Genomic DNA, 15,709 nt, shown 5'->3' with positions numbered 1-15,709 from the left:
GGCGTGGATAACAAGAGACACGAGCACCTACGTCTTGTTACTCAGTGACATGCGGGTCCCTTACGGCTTGAATCGTTCTCATAATGAGAACCCCTTGTATCCCCCTGATGTGGATATCAAGAGACATGTCACCTACACTTATTAGTCATAGTCTTGTCATGCATAAGTTAAACATATACATACTTGCTTATTTACCTCGGAACCTTAATCGATCCGAATAGTGGTAAATACATACTAGTTCATGCTTGTAAGTTCTTAACCATGGTGGAGAGATTAACTAATCAAACCACAACCTAGCTTGCTTGCTATAACACTCTTGATCATGTGCAAAGACAATCTAGGGATTCATGCTAACTAACTAGTTCTCGACAACTATGTCGAGGCTCTAATTTTCCCTTGCTTAATGGATACTTGCTACCCGATTCATAAATTGTTCTCTCGTATGCCATGCCTTACTAACATGCTTAATACTTGCCTCATATCATAAGAATCATGCTTTCTTTGATCATCATTTAGGACCTTGGTTTGAGGGGTTTGCTTTCATAAAAGACTGCATAAGAAAACCCGGTTCGAAAACACCGAATCTGCCTGAAACGAGCAAGCAGTGCCGGAACACACCACTTGCTCGCCTAGGCGAGTAAAATCATGGGGGAGGCGAGCAGCTGCTCGCCTAGGCGAGTAGGAGGCGAGCAGGACCCCCTGTTCGACCTTCCAGCTCGCTGTGGCGAGTAATAGCTCGCCACGGCGAGTTATGACAGTCCAGAACCCCTAAAAATGGTATTTTTGACCCAAAAACCTCAAACCAAGTGTCTCTAAGTGTTTTAGAACATATTTGATCATAGGAAACTTGTAAAACATTCATTTGGCAAGTATAAACATGTTTAGTATGCATGGTAAGAAAAGGGGAAACTAACATCTTACTTAATTCCTAGACTTTTCATTGTTATCATAATAATCATACATGGCATATTCATAATCCCAAAGGGTGGGAAAACTATCTATGGAACTCACCTAGAAAGTTTCTTGTGGCATCTCCAAGTTCCAAGTATCAAGCAAGCCCAAAACTCAAGTTTTGATCCACTAGCTTCCTTGACTTAAACCAATCCATCTTGTTGTTCTTTCTTGCCATTTAAGCCTCATGATCCTTGGCCATTAAGAAGCCCTATCTTGAATCATCTTCCACCTTACCATAAATCAAACCCTAACTCTTGACTTTCAAGATAAACTCAACTCAAGATGTTTCTTGCTTATCCCTCCAATTTCATGTAGTAATATCAACAAGAGTTCCAAAACCACAAATATAAACCCTAGCTTCTTGTTTCAATCCAAACCCTAAATTTTGAATCACTTCTTTAAGAGGAAAAATAGAGGAAATCAAACATAATACAAACCTCCTTTAGCTTATAGATCAAGAGGAACCACCATCATAAAGCTTGCCATGAAAGGAAGAAGTTTTGGAAAGGATTAGAAGAGAGAAGAGAGGAAGAGGGCGTGAGAGATAGAGAGAAGGAGGAGGAAAATCTTTTCCAACATAGAGAGAGAGAAAGGATAAGGAAAGAATGAGATATTTTGCCCCAAAATTCAAATAAATATCCTTACCACGTGAATTTACCATTTTGCCCTTGCCTTGAACGCGTTTAAAACGACTCTGATACTTTTCCCGTAAAAAGCTGACATCTTGTAAAATATTTTCCATTAACTTACTTTCCATGAATTATTTCCTCTGATACGATTAACATGTAATATACCGATACTAACAGGCGGGATATTACATTCTACCCCCCTTAAAAAAATTTCGTCCTCGAAATTTAGAGATCAACTACCAATCATCATGAAAAAAAACTTATCATCCATGGTCTGAGCCATACATCTTCTATTCATACATATTAAAAGGGTCCGTCGTATCATGTCCTCATCTTGTTTCTTAACCTACATGCAATTGAACATAACCTTCTTGATCTTAATATCACTCAAACTTAGAGTTATCTTAGTATATCATGACTTGGAACTTACCTTGCTACACATAGACGTATTGTCTCGGACTCGAATCTTACCCGCTTAGCATAAACCATTCATAAATGTATCTTATCATAAACATGAACACTCAGGATTTACCTTTTAATTGGAGTTCTACCGGAAACCAGGTTTGCCCTGCAGTGCTTACTTGTAACTTTGAAACATCTTTTCATGCATACATAATCTTATCAGGTGAACATAAACTTCATGCATCAATTTACTTGCACATACATCATACATTCTTAACATATTTCCGTGTATCCCGTAGGATATTGACTTTATACGAATATTCTCGTTTCCATAACGTGTGCCTACTTTCAAGTGTCGTCCCTTGTTAAATGATAACGATACGTGTTCTAAATCTTTCTTGAAGAAATTTTTCTTAAGCTCTGGTATTCGGGTTCTTGGAACGAATATACACATGACTAAAAAGATTTTATAATTTCCAAAACTGATTGTGTAATGGTACCACAGAACCGCCAGACGAGTTTCTATATTTTGAAAAAGATTTAACAACTCGCCCCAAACTTGTCCACGACAAGTTGGTCCTGAAGCTTGTACGTCTTAAGTGAATTTACTTGTTTAAGACGTACCTCCTCAGTTTTGACAATGAAAACTTTCATGTTTAAAATAACCATTGTTCCCAAGTTCTTTAATACCAATCTTAACTTTAAAAGTTATAAATCATGACTTAACATATTTTAACAAGTATCGTTTTCACTCAACAAGTATTGCATCCAGAAGTATGATTCTCATTGAACAAAACTTGAGAGTCGCATCTCCCTACAACTTATCATGCTTAAACTTCGAAGGTGGATTCTTCCTTTTAACCGATATACATACTCGCAATACCGCTTACATACTCGTAGGAAATCCTTGAACCTCTTGACATGAAATTGTTTCTCTTCTTAGGAACACTAAACTTGAATCTTCAAATAATCCCTTCAAGTATTACTTGAACATTACTACCTTCTCCAAATATCAGTCATCATTCTTAATATTTCGATTCTTTACTTGAGTCACAAAGGCAACCTTCTGAATGTTACATGTTTTCCATTATCATCATCATTCATGCAGCTTAACCAATTCATATCTGGCAACTCTTGTTTTATCATACTTAGGTGAAGACACATACTTAAAACTTTTACCAGCCAACACTGATTGAATAAGCATCCATCCTTACTTTCCACTTCGAGAACTCCTCGCTTGTCTTATGATGCATTCTCGTTAACTTGTGTTACCAACCGAAAATTCTTCACAAAGATTCTTTCATACTAAAATCCCATATTTCTTGATTTTACGATTAGCTCCCATGGCGCTACTCTGATTCCCACCGGTTGGCTTAAACTAATACTCTATTCCGTTAGAGCAATTGAGACTTCAATTCATGCTTATCACTTGAATACTCACTTCTTGAATTATCCTCAAAATCTTTCGTGGTGCAACCAACATCACAACCTCACACTTGTCTTGTAAATTCAAAACTTCTAATAACTAATCTTATGCTTATAATACTTGACTTGGGGGTAAACCTTACGTTTTTAATGGTTGCATTTACCATTCACATCATACTTGAACTTGTTTCCAAGCAACTCGAACTCCTTTGACAAACTCATCTAGCACTTGAACACATCTTTCTTGAACATCTAACCTTGTACCTTCGCATTCTCGCATACTATATTTTGCTTAATCATACCAATGCTTGCTCGTTGATTTTTCTCTTAAAGAAAACTTCGTAAACTAACGCGCGGGTCATTGACATTGATGATTTTTCTACTTTATACAAATACTGAGTTTAGGCCCCGATCATTACTATAAAATCATAGAATGAGTTGATAACACATACGTGCCATCAATCCTAGACTCTAATAAGTCTAGTCCGCTCTACAAGTGTCGTAGCAAACCGGTTCCTAGAAATCTCTGGTGAATTTCCAAAATGTCAACTTCAGTCACCCATACGCGTAATTTTTCTAAAATTCTTTTAAACTTTATAACTCAACATCATATCGAGCCTTAACAAGTCTATTAAGCAAAACATAGATTCGAGAGATACGTCATAATTCCACATAATCCGCGAACCTTGTGATTTCCCATAACCTTGTACCGCTTTAACTTCTTACTTCTTACCTCATGCATAAACATCTGTGACTTTCCTTCTAAATACCGGAACTTCTATACTCTTGATCTTGAATCGTTCTTGACTCTTGACACATTAACCTCCAAAGCTACCTTAAACCGTATCGATTTCGTTGATGGTTGCCCATGTCTTTTTCCTTGGAAATTTTAGGATATGATATGCATTTGTTACTTGAGGTCATAAAATATTTTCGTCACATAAAAGATTATTGCGAAGACATCTCCCCAATAGTCATTGCAAACCATAGGAACGAATTGGTAGAAAACTAAAAGTTTTGTCCCCGACTTGCTATTGGTGAGCTTCTCCGACTCTATTTTTTTTTTTCAGAAACATTCTTTACATAAAGTTTTTATTCTCAAGTATACAATGCACATCATTCATTCCTATCATCGTGAAATATTCAATAACATTTGCATGGCAACATCACCCTTTTTCGATACAATTCTTGGCACGTCGGAAGTCAATGCCTTAATCCTAATAACATAAATCTTTCTCTTAAATCCTCAACTTCATTCACATATAATACTATTCCTGAGAGCCTGCCGACTCCGTTAACATACGTCGACTTCTATCTATCTTGTAACCTTGTACTGACATTCCAGAATATCATAAACCCGTTCCAACAACAGCTCTTACCGAAACTTTCGGTCATGGTTAGATACATATATCCAACTTCTTCACTTACGGGTACATGGAATGTCACTATCATCTTACCCGACATTGTTGGAACGTTCCTTCTTAACATGACCTTATATTCCCGGAGGATTCCTACTTCTACTTGCTTTGTTTACCGGCCACCTTTTGGCACAATCAAACTTCTTCATCACGTACTTCGTTCCTCCTGAGTCCTATTCAGCTCTCAGGCATCCATTCTAATCGTTGAATGCTAAATTGAGTTGATCAGGCTCAACTAACAACAACAACTAGAACATTTACCCAGAACCCAATGGTCCCACTACCTTAGTTGTAATTTAATGACCCAAGGCACGGTCTGAATCGACCTGCTCTGATACCAATTGTAACACCCATACCAGACGTATCTAGAAAGTCCAGCACGTGTGTTAATATTAGTACTGGATACATTAAAATTTACAACAAAAATTACATACGAATGAATATTTATACAACAAATTGCGTTCATACATACAACAACATAAACATCTCATCCATACATAGAATCTACATCCGGCTTCAAGCTTGCATAACATCCTGCTTATCTGAAACAAAAATAGGATTGGGATGAGACATAATGTCTCAGTGAGTTCCCCTAAATCCTAGGCTATAGGTAACCTCAGGGGAAACCTACGGTCACCACGTGTCTACAATACAACCTGACGGTTGATTATACGTATGTGGTCATGGTTCCTAGACGGTAGTGCATGCTAGACCTGTCATAGGCTTATCTCACTTGTTATAGGCTTCACTTCCTATACATGTCATGGCAGTCAAGGAGGAATCTAGAACCGCATTGCCAAGAATACGCTCTACGTATCGAGGCCTAAACATATCATGATCATGGCACGTTTCTAAATTGGACGATTAGGGAAACCTAAGATCGTCATCGGTATCATATTCTTTACATTGCTCTATTCCATGCATTGTACTTGTCTTATAGCACCTAGTGCTCTTGTTCTTAATCATAAACGTGCATGGATTCATTCTTGCATAAACATGAACCTAATCATAAACATAACATGCATGGGCGGTCATAAGTTCATTCATTATTATGTTAGCGTTGAACAAACAATAATTATCTTGGTTCATTTTACGGAGAGTCCCGGGTGGAGTAACCCCGAGAACAATCCCATACATGACCGATGTACGTACATCGGACTCCCTCGGTGTCGTGCGGGTCCCTTGCGGCTTGAACCGTTCCCCTTAGGTCGAGAACCTCCCGTATCCCCCTGGCGTGGATAACAAGAGACACGAGCACCTACGTCTTGTTACTCAGTGACATGCGGGTCCCTTACGGCTTGAATCGTTCTCATAATGAGAACCCCTTGTATCCCCCTGATGTGGATATCAAGAGACATGTCACCTACACTTATTAGTCATAGTCTTGTCGTGCATAAGTTAAACATATACATACTTGCTTATTTACCTCGGAACCTTAATCGATCCGAATAGCGGTAAATACATACTAGTTCATGCTTGTAAGTTCTTAACCATGGTGGAGAGATTAACTAATCAAACCACAACCTAGCTTTCTTTCTATAACACTCTTGATCATGTGCAAAGACAATCTAGGGATTCATGCTAACTAACTAGTTCTCGACAACTATGTCGATGCTCTAATTTTCCCTTGCTTAATGTATACTTGCTACCCGATTCATAAATTGTTCTCTCGTATGCCATGCCTTACTAACATGCTTAATACTTGCCTCATATCATAAGAATCATGCTTTCTTTGATCATCATTTAGGACCTTGGTTTGAGGGGTTTGCTTTCATAAAAGACTGCATAAGAAAACCCGGTTCGAAAACACCGAATCTGCCTGAAACGAGCAAGCAGTGCCGGAACACACCACTTGCTCGCCTAGGCGAGTAAAATCATGGGGGAGGCGAGCATCTGCTCGCCTAGGCGAGTAGGAGGCGAGCAGGACCCCCTGTTCGACCTTCCAGCTCGCTGTGGCGAGTAATAGCTCGCACGGCGAGTTATGACAGTCCAGAACCCCTAAAAATGGTATTTTTGACCCAAAAACCTCAAACCAAGTGTCTCTAAGTGTTTTAGAACATATTTGATCATAGGAAACTTGTAAAACATTCATTTGGCAAGTATAAACATGTTTAGTATGCATGGTAAGAAAAGGGGCAACTAACATCTTACTTAATTCCTAGACTTTTCATTGTTATAATAATAATCATACATGGCATATTCATAATCCCAAAGGGTGGGAAAACTATCTATGGAACTCACCTAGAAAGTTTCTTGTGGCATCTCCAAGTTCCAAGTATCAAGCAAGCCCAAAACTCAAGTTTTGATCCACTAGCTTCCTTGACTTAAACCAATCCATCTTGTTGTTCTTTCTTGCCATTTAAGCCTCATGATCCTTGGCCATGAAGAAGCCCTAGCTTGAATCATCTTCCACCTTACCATAAATCAAACCCTAACTCTTGACTTTCAATATAAACTCAACTCAAGATGTTTCTTGCTTATCCCTCCAATTTCATGTAGTAATATCAACAAGAGTTCCAAAACCACAAATATAAACCCTAGCTTCTTGTTTCAATCCAAACCCTAAATTTTGAATCACTTCTTTAAGAGGAGAAATAGAGGAAATCAAACATAATACAAACCTCCTTTAGCTTATAGATCAAGAGGAACCACCATCATAAAGCTTGCCATGAAAGGAAGAAGTTTTGGAAAGGATTAGAAGAGAGAAGAGAGAAGAGAGGAAGAGGGCGTGAGAGGTAGAGAGAAGGAGGAGGAAAATCTTTTCCAACATAGAGAGAGAGAGAAAGGATAAGGAAAGAATGAGATATTTTGCCCCAAAATTCAAATAAATATCCTTACCACGTGAATTTACCATTTTGCCCTTGCCTTGAACGCGTTTAAAACGACTCTGATACTTTTCCCGTAAAAAGCTGACATCTTGTAAAATATTTTCCATTAACTTACTTTCCATGAATTATTTCCTCTGATACGATTAACGGGTAATATACCGATACTAACAGGCGGGATATTACATAAAAAGTCCATGGTGATCAGGCAAATCAAATATTCCTTTTTCATTAGTTTTCATATTGTCTCCTTTTGCAACCTTCCACAAAAGATAAATATAAATGGTGATTGGAGAGTCCCAATCCCTTATAACATTTTCATTACATGATTATTATATTTAAATAAATTTTCCCTTATTAAATTTATCTCTCAGGAAATTTATCGTCATATGTAACAAGCTATTTGTTCTTGCAAGCTCCCAAACATGAACTCACGATGTGCTCTACTGAACCTTGAGCGTCTGTCAAAATTTAAATTATGGTAAGAAACACCATTTGAGCATCTATAAAATATAATTTAACAGATTTATCATATAATGTAAGGGATAAAATTTAGCGTGCATACCTTCGATGTTATTGGATTTAGAAACAGCACAACTAGTTGCACAATCATAAGCAGCTATTAATGACACCTTATTATCAGCTGCTGTTGACCCTCCACTACATTTTACTACTCCACATCCTGCTGTACAAGCTGCATAAGCACCCATAAATATTCTCGCTATTCTACATCGAGAAGCACACCTACCAAGACAACCGATTGTCTCGCTATTCTACATTGAGCAACAACGAACATTATCATCACCAATATTGAAGCTATCTTTTTCATCTCATAGTTTGCCATAACTCTTCTCTTTGTAGATCTTGTTTTTTCTGCCATTATTCAATTTTATTTCGCAGTAAAAGTTGAATAAAAAACTTATCAATTGATGAAGATAGAAATAAATGGACGTTAAAGTATATTTTCACACCTTAAAAATCCACATATCGTGTAAAAAAATATATGCAAAACTACATACATGGCTAGTTAATTGATACCTATAGAGTAATAACAACATATTACCCTAAAATGAATTTTATGGTTGTCTATTACAAGTTATATAAAATGACATTACTTTAGAATTTTTTAAGAAAAACAAAAGCATGTGTTTGTTTGCATTAATGAAAATCATTTCAAAATAAAACATTTTAGAGTGTTGCATGATAAGGTTGTGTGGTATGCTACTTTTGGGAAACAATTTGCCAACATTAACACACATGGATAAATAAAATGAAAAGCGTCACAAGCATAACTGTATACCTTTAGATCGGAAAATGAATTGAAAGTGAGAGAAGGATTGAAGGAGAGAGGGATATATTTAGTGAAAGAAATGTTTGGTATTTATAGAATATTCAAGATGCATGTAAACATGGAAGGCAAGGAAAATATGGAATCAATCACTCAAAAATTTATTTTCATTACCATTTTTTTGGTTGCCTACTTAGCTATTGTACCAATAACTAGGAAGTTGATTTTTATTACTTTTTTTTGCCTGATTAAATATGGTATCGATCACTCTGAATTTGTCCACTAGGGACTTAATTGTGTTTTTTAAATGATAAAACATCTAGAGAAGAAGCCTCTAATGTAAAAAAGAAGAATATGTTGAAGGGAGTTCAATTACATATTAAAGGACCAAGGGGAAGGAAACCCATACAATATGAGGAGTTGCTTGAATAATATGTGTGGATGTCCATAAGTTATTTTTCCATACCTTTGACTTGTACCTTGTATTCTCATATAAGTATGACACATCATTTGACAGAAAAGTAATTACAAGTTAATAATATAATACACTCATTTTTTTTAACGGAGAATAGACTTATTTTTCTCTTTTTATCTCTGTGATATCTACTGTTGTTCTTTTTTTTTTCTCTTTACAAAATATACTTTTGTTGTTATTGAGGAGTTTTGTAACACGTATTTCCCTTTTTTTTCTTTCCTTTGTCAGCTTTGAAATAAATGGAAAATTGAATTGTCTTTATTAATATCAATATGAGACCCTAGTAATTCGAAGTTCAATCGTGAGGGAGGTATAGTTTGAACAAGAATTTTTTTTCTCCCAATAATTGAACTCGGGTTCTACCGAATGATTCATCATTTGGTGGAGCTCATTAAGCACGTGAGCTTAATTTTTTTCTTCTACATACTCATAATACTCATTGATACTTTAATATCAAATTATTTTTTATTTTCACTTTATTACATTTCAATTTCTATTTTAAATTATGTTGTTTTGGTAAATCATTAAATGATTTTCTTATTCTATCATGTTTGTTTCCAACTAAACTAATATTCATGATAATAATTTTAACTAGAGAAACAACATAAAATAAATTTCAAAATTAACTTATCATATAACGTTGTCTCATCATCAAACATTGAACTGAGATAAGATCTGTTACAATTATCAAATCTCGCCTCTACCACTTTTTTTTTATAATTAAACAAAATGTTGCTGGTCTCTCCACTAATTATATAAGTCTAAGAAATATCCAATGACGCTGTAACACCCATACTAGACGTATCTAGAAAGTCTAGCATGTGTATTAGTTTAGTACTGGATACATTAAAAATTTACAACATAAAAACTACGAATGAAAATCTTATACAACAAATGCGTTCGCACAATAAGATTACAACTCATCCTTTCCCAAAATATGATATATGCATCCTTGAAGATCCATGCTATGCTGCAGCTGGTACGAACGAACATTTGCCGAAACTTCCATCCGGCTACTAGCTAGCTAAACCATCCTGATATCTGAAACAAATAAGGATTGGGATGAGACATAATGTCTCAGTGAGTTCCACCTAACCCTAGGCTATAGGCAACCTCAGGGGAAGAACCTATAGTCGCCATGTGTCTACAATACAACCTAACGGTTGATTATACGTGTGTGGAGTCTTGCTTCCCTAGACGGTAGTGCATGCTAGACCCGTCATAGGCTTACCTTACTTGTTATAGGCTTCTCTTCTTATACGTGTCATGGCGGTTAAGGGGGAGCTAAAACCGCAATGCCAAGATACGATCTACGCATCAAGGCCTTCACTTGCTAAAGTCATGTCACGACTCTAAACCGGACGATTAGGGGAAACCTAGGATCGTCGACGGTATAACTCTCTTAACTTGCTTACTTGAATAAGATGCATCTAAAACTTCTTAATCTTGCCACCAAAGTGACTCTTTCTAGCTTGCTAGCTCTTTGACTTTCTACTTACTTATTCTTTCTAGTTCTTGATTTTCTATGCCAAGGCTCTATGACACAACACACATAAATGTATGATGAATATGCATAGTCAGCTTCATTGATTATGTTAGCGTGTAACAAACAATTATCTTGAATTCATTTTATGGATTAGTCCCGAGTGGAGTAACCCCGGAAGTTAATCCTTACTCCCGGTAAAATGCCTAGCAAGGGCGTACCGGACTCCCTTAGTGAACGTGCGGGTCCCTTACGGCTCACCCCATTCCCCTTGGAGAACCTTTTGTACCCAACCTTGGAAGGAATACAAAAGACACGACACCTTAACTTCTCAGTGGTCTTGACCACTTAATACTTAGTCTTATGCATGTATGAAGGTTGAACTTATTCATGCTATCTCTTTTACCTCGGATCTTTAAGCGATCCCACTAGAGGTAACTTAATGCTTGCTTATATACTTTGCGAATAGTTAATCTAACCATTCACAACTTAACTATAATGAAACTATGCTTAACTTTCTAGTTCTCAACAAACTATGTCGAGGCTCTACTTTCATTCCCTTTCTTAATGGTTGACTTGCTACCCTGTCTTATCTTACTATTCTCTCATTGCCATGCTTTGCTAACTATGCCAAACACTTGCTCCTTCTCAATAAAACTTTACTTAAAATTAGCCAATAGAATCTTGGTTTGAGGGGTTTATTTTCATAAAAGACTGCTCGGGTAACACCGGCTCGAAGGACGACAACAAGGCCTGAGACGAGCAAACAATGTCGTAGGCACTGTCTTGCTCGCGAGGCGAGCTGCAGTACTCGCCGTGGCGAGTTGCATTGCTCGCGAGGCGAGCTAGGGGCGAGCAGTACCCCTGGTTCGGTTGTCTTGCTCGCCATGGCTAGCTCACTTGCTCGCAAGGCGAGCTGTGACAGTCCAGCCCTGCATAATAGGTGTTCTTGACCCAAAAGCCTCAAAACCAATTATCTTTATGCATAGTATGATTCTAGAGGTCAAAAGAAACTTATAAAACATTTGAATGGCAAGCATTGGCAAGTATGGCAAACATGACATGGAAAGGGGTGCTTACATACTATATGCAAACCCTAAAAACTTCATTCTTATCTTACAAGTCAAACACATAAATTCAAGGTGGGAAATCTATCTAAGGAACTCACCTAAAAGACTACACTTGATTCCCAAAAGCTTCCAAGCATCCACTTCAATTCATGCCTCAAAACCCTAGCTTCTTGTTCCCTTTTTGCTTTCTTTGTTTAAACCAAGCCAATCTTGTTGTTTTCTTACTTTCCAAAGCTTCTTCATCCTTGCTAGTTCACCTCAAATCCACCCCAAAGCTTCTTTCAACAAAACCCTAATTCTTGATTTCAAGCCCATAGTTGTTTCTTGCTTGATTCACCAACCTCTTGAAGCATATTCAACACACTACAAAAAAACGCATTTTTTCCGGCGGTTTTTTTCCGGCGGTCAGTGTTGACCGCCGCTATATCCAGTGTATTACGGCAGTTTTTATAGCCGCCGCTTTTTACGGTACATTACGTCGGTTTCGACTGCCGGTATTAACAAAATTTAATTGAATAATATTCCTTGTATATAATGGCATTTTAGACTGCCGGTATTAACCTTTCTAATTTTTCCAGCCACTACTTTGGCGCACTAGTTTCCCTCTTCTTTTTTTCCCAATTATTTAGAAAATCCCTCCATCTTTTTTGTCTCAACACAATATATTTTTATAACTAAAAACCCAAACCTTCATCTTTTTTTTCTCAACACATAATTTTTTTTTTCTCAATCCAGAACAACACATGCAGAAGATGAAACCCTCAATTTCATCGATTCCAAACCCTCAAACACCATCGATTCATCCAAAACCCATCGATTCAAACACCGAAACCCTCAATTCCAAAACTTCAAACATCATCGATTAATCCAAATCCCTAACTTCCAAAACCCTCAAAACCTTCACCTTTGAATCCAGTAAAAGATTGTTCGGATCTCACATTCTCTTCACTTTCTACCTTCACAAATGTCCCTGGTATTGCGATAATGCTTCTTTTTTCTTTTTTCACTTTCTAATTTTAATTTTTGTAAAATTTCACAAAGCTTATTTCTGAAGTGTTATTGGATTCTTTGGTATTTTTTTTAGTAATATTGTTATTATTTACTGATTTGTTTTTCTTCACGATTTTAAAATGTTATTTATGAATTTATTAATTTTGGATTAGTTTGTGTTATTTTTCTTAATCATATATAACTTTTGTCTTTTATATCGATGAATGAGTTACTGAAATTGGAGTGAAGAGATAAATTTAAGATAATATATCTATGCTTAATCTTTGGTTTGTATTATTCTTTATTTTAGTTGGTGTTGTGATTCATGCAGTTGAAAATTACCTCAGTCTCCTGCTGTTGAAGAGGACAAAGTCAGAATAGAAAGAGCCCTTCATCCAGGTTCTTGAACAAATATTGTGTATGTTACCACTTCTGATATGAACTTTTTGATTTGGTGTATCTTTGGATTTATTACTTTCTGTTTAGTGCAATTTCAATTTAATTTTTTAGTTTTGAAGCTATTTGAAGTTGTATCATATGGTGGTTTGAACTCATTTGATCTTGTTAGTTGATTTGTGATTCAGATTTTAGTATATTAATTAGGTTGGATTAATCAGTTAAATGATAAACAAACAAAAAGAAAGAAAGTTGTGGTGTACTGTATATTGTAAACAATGATGTTTGAGTCCTCCATTGCATGAAATAACATTTTGTTGTATATCATAGTTTGTTTGTCATTCTATGGATGTTAAGTAATAAAGTAATGCTGAAACGATTGATGGAATATATTGATCTCATATTCTCTACCATTTCAGGATTTCTATCAAGTCTCTCTGATGCTCCGAGGCTTCCTTGAATTAGGGTAAATTGATTGTATTGTATTTCTTTCTTTTTTCGCATTGGTTTTCTTGTTCTTTTTTTAATTTCTCGTGCTTATTGCATTTCAAGGATTTGGTAAACTGATTGTACCTCTTTCGTTCAGTTTTGAACTCGATTTGATCCTAAAACCATATCTCAACTTTAGTTCTTTTGCTTCTGCACTGTTTATTTCCTCTCTCTTTGTTTTAAAGCCTTTTACTTTTGCTTTTGTTAAATCCAAAAAGTTGTGGTTCTATGTTTTAGGTTTTTTCTGTTTTGGACAACCCTAGGTTGCTTGTTTATTTGTGAACTGGTTTCCGAATTGATAAATCCTAGATTTGGTGTGTTGTTGGGATGAATTCCTTGTTTTCAATTATGAATCCTTCTCATTATTTAGTCTACATGCTTCTTAAATTGATTTACCTTTTATTGAAGTTGTTTGTGTCTGATGTTGTCATATCCTTTTGGTTTTTGGTGTCTTTACATTTTGTCCTGATTATCATTAATCTTCAGATGGGTTCTTTTATTAATATGACTGTGAATTCACATAGAACTACAAAGGTTTAGAGTTTTGAAGTAACTGAATGTGTGTTATGTGGCTGCAAGTGCCAGCTTCATTACATTACAACATGGTATAGATGTTTGAAGAAAATTAATGATTGTTGATTTGGATAATGCTTTGTCTTCTATTTTGCCACCAACGATTTCATTTTTGTTTTTGCTTGTTTTGAATTTATATAATAAGTGACTATGTTTTATTTTTTCAGCCATTGTTTCTTGGAGAGAGGGGGGTCCATCATTTGGTAGGGATGATTAAGGTATTGATTTGATATACAATTGAATGGAAAATGAAGAATTTGAAGTTGGGTTTATAGGGAATTTGTTAGTTTTATCTGTTGTGAATTTATTCTAACAGCTTGAATTTTTATTTTTTGTTTTTGAATTTTTTTTGTTAGCTTGAATCATGGCAACTGCAACCATTGGGGATTTACATTTGGCATTAGCTTTCTTCTCAAGAGGCAGGTAATGACAAATGAGGATTTTGGTTCTTTCTTTGTTCCCTGGTTTAAGAAACTTAAATGACATGTCTAACATTGGAGTTTTGTGTTTGTAACTACTAACCTTGATAACATTTGAAGTATAGGATATATAAAACTTCAATACAAAGTAAGATATTGAATTACTAAAGACAATTCAGGTTTTCTACTAGGCATGTAATTGATCTTTGGGAGAGAGCTTATACATAAGAGATAGATCATGGGAGTCCTTGCTGGAAGATGAATTTGGACTTCTTCACCCCATAGATACGATTTCTATTCAACACGCCTAGTATTGTAGGCGCCTTCGCACCCTTGCTTCAAACGCAGCTACTGCTCAAATTCACAAGGGCAATACGATACTCATACATTGTTGTCGACATGTCCAAGGTATTGGTTTTATTACTTTGCAGTTTATGTGTTTCTTCTGAGTTATGTTATCTAGCATTGACCATCATTTTAATTACTTGAAATTTGGGATTCAATTGGAGGATAAGTATGTTGGAACACTTAATGAATTAATGACAATAAACTTGTTGAATCATGGCATGAAACATTACAACAGTTTAAGAAGTAAATAATGTTGTGATAAATATTTGTTACAGAAATTACAGAAATAATATCACTTTTGCAGGAGGTGCTGACATCAATGGCTTTTGGGAGAGAACTAAATTTTTTTGGGACTGGTTTTGCGGTAAAAAGAATGGCGATGTTAGCTATTTGTACTCTAGTTGGCAATGTAATCATCTCCTGTGTTTTATGTCAAAAACTCCCTTTGTATCATGGGTTAGACCCTTGTACTCATTTAATTCATTTGCTTATTAAAAAGAAAAATACTTATATGATTTGTTACAA

At 36.0% G+C, this 15,709-nt stretch overlaps 1 long non-coding RNA gene across 3 annotated transcripts; it reads left to right on the top strand.

Annotated features, from left to right (window-relative positions):
• The first annotated feature begins 12,569 nt into the window (after window positions 1-12,569).
• Window positions 12,570-15,709, top strand: LOC146946062 (uncharacterized). Of its 3 annotated transcripts, XR_015028219.1 has the most exons (7): window positions 12,570-12,942; window positions 13,291-13,377; window positions 13,775-13,821; window positions 14,585-14,635; window positions 14,774-14,840; window positions 15,016-15,244; window positions 15,489-15,709. It is a non-coding gene; the product is annotated as an uncharacterized LOC146946062 (long non-coding RNA). The 3 variants fall into 3 exon arrangements; XR_015028220.1 differs by having other exon boundaries at window positions 13,307-13,377; window positions 14,774-15,244; XR_015028218.1 differs by having other exon boundaries at window positions 14,774-15,244.

Source organism: Medicago sativa, chromosome 2 (genome assembly GCF_051527215.1).
Source record: "Medicago sativa cultivar Bolivia chromosome 2, Bolivia_mono, whole genome shotgun sequence".
NCBI classification, from domain to species: Eukaryota; Viridiplantae; Streptophyta; class Magnoliopsida; order Fabales; family Fabaceae; genus Medicago; species Medicago sativa.
This window is presented reverse-complemented; position numbering and strand designations above follow the sequence as displayed.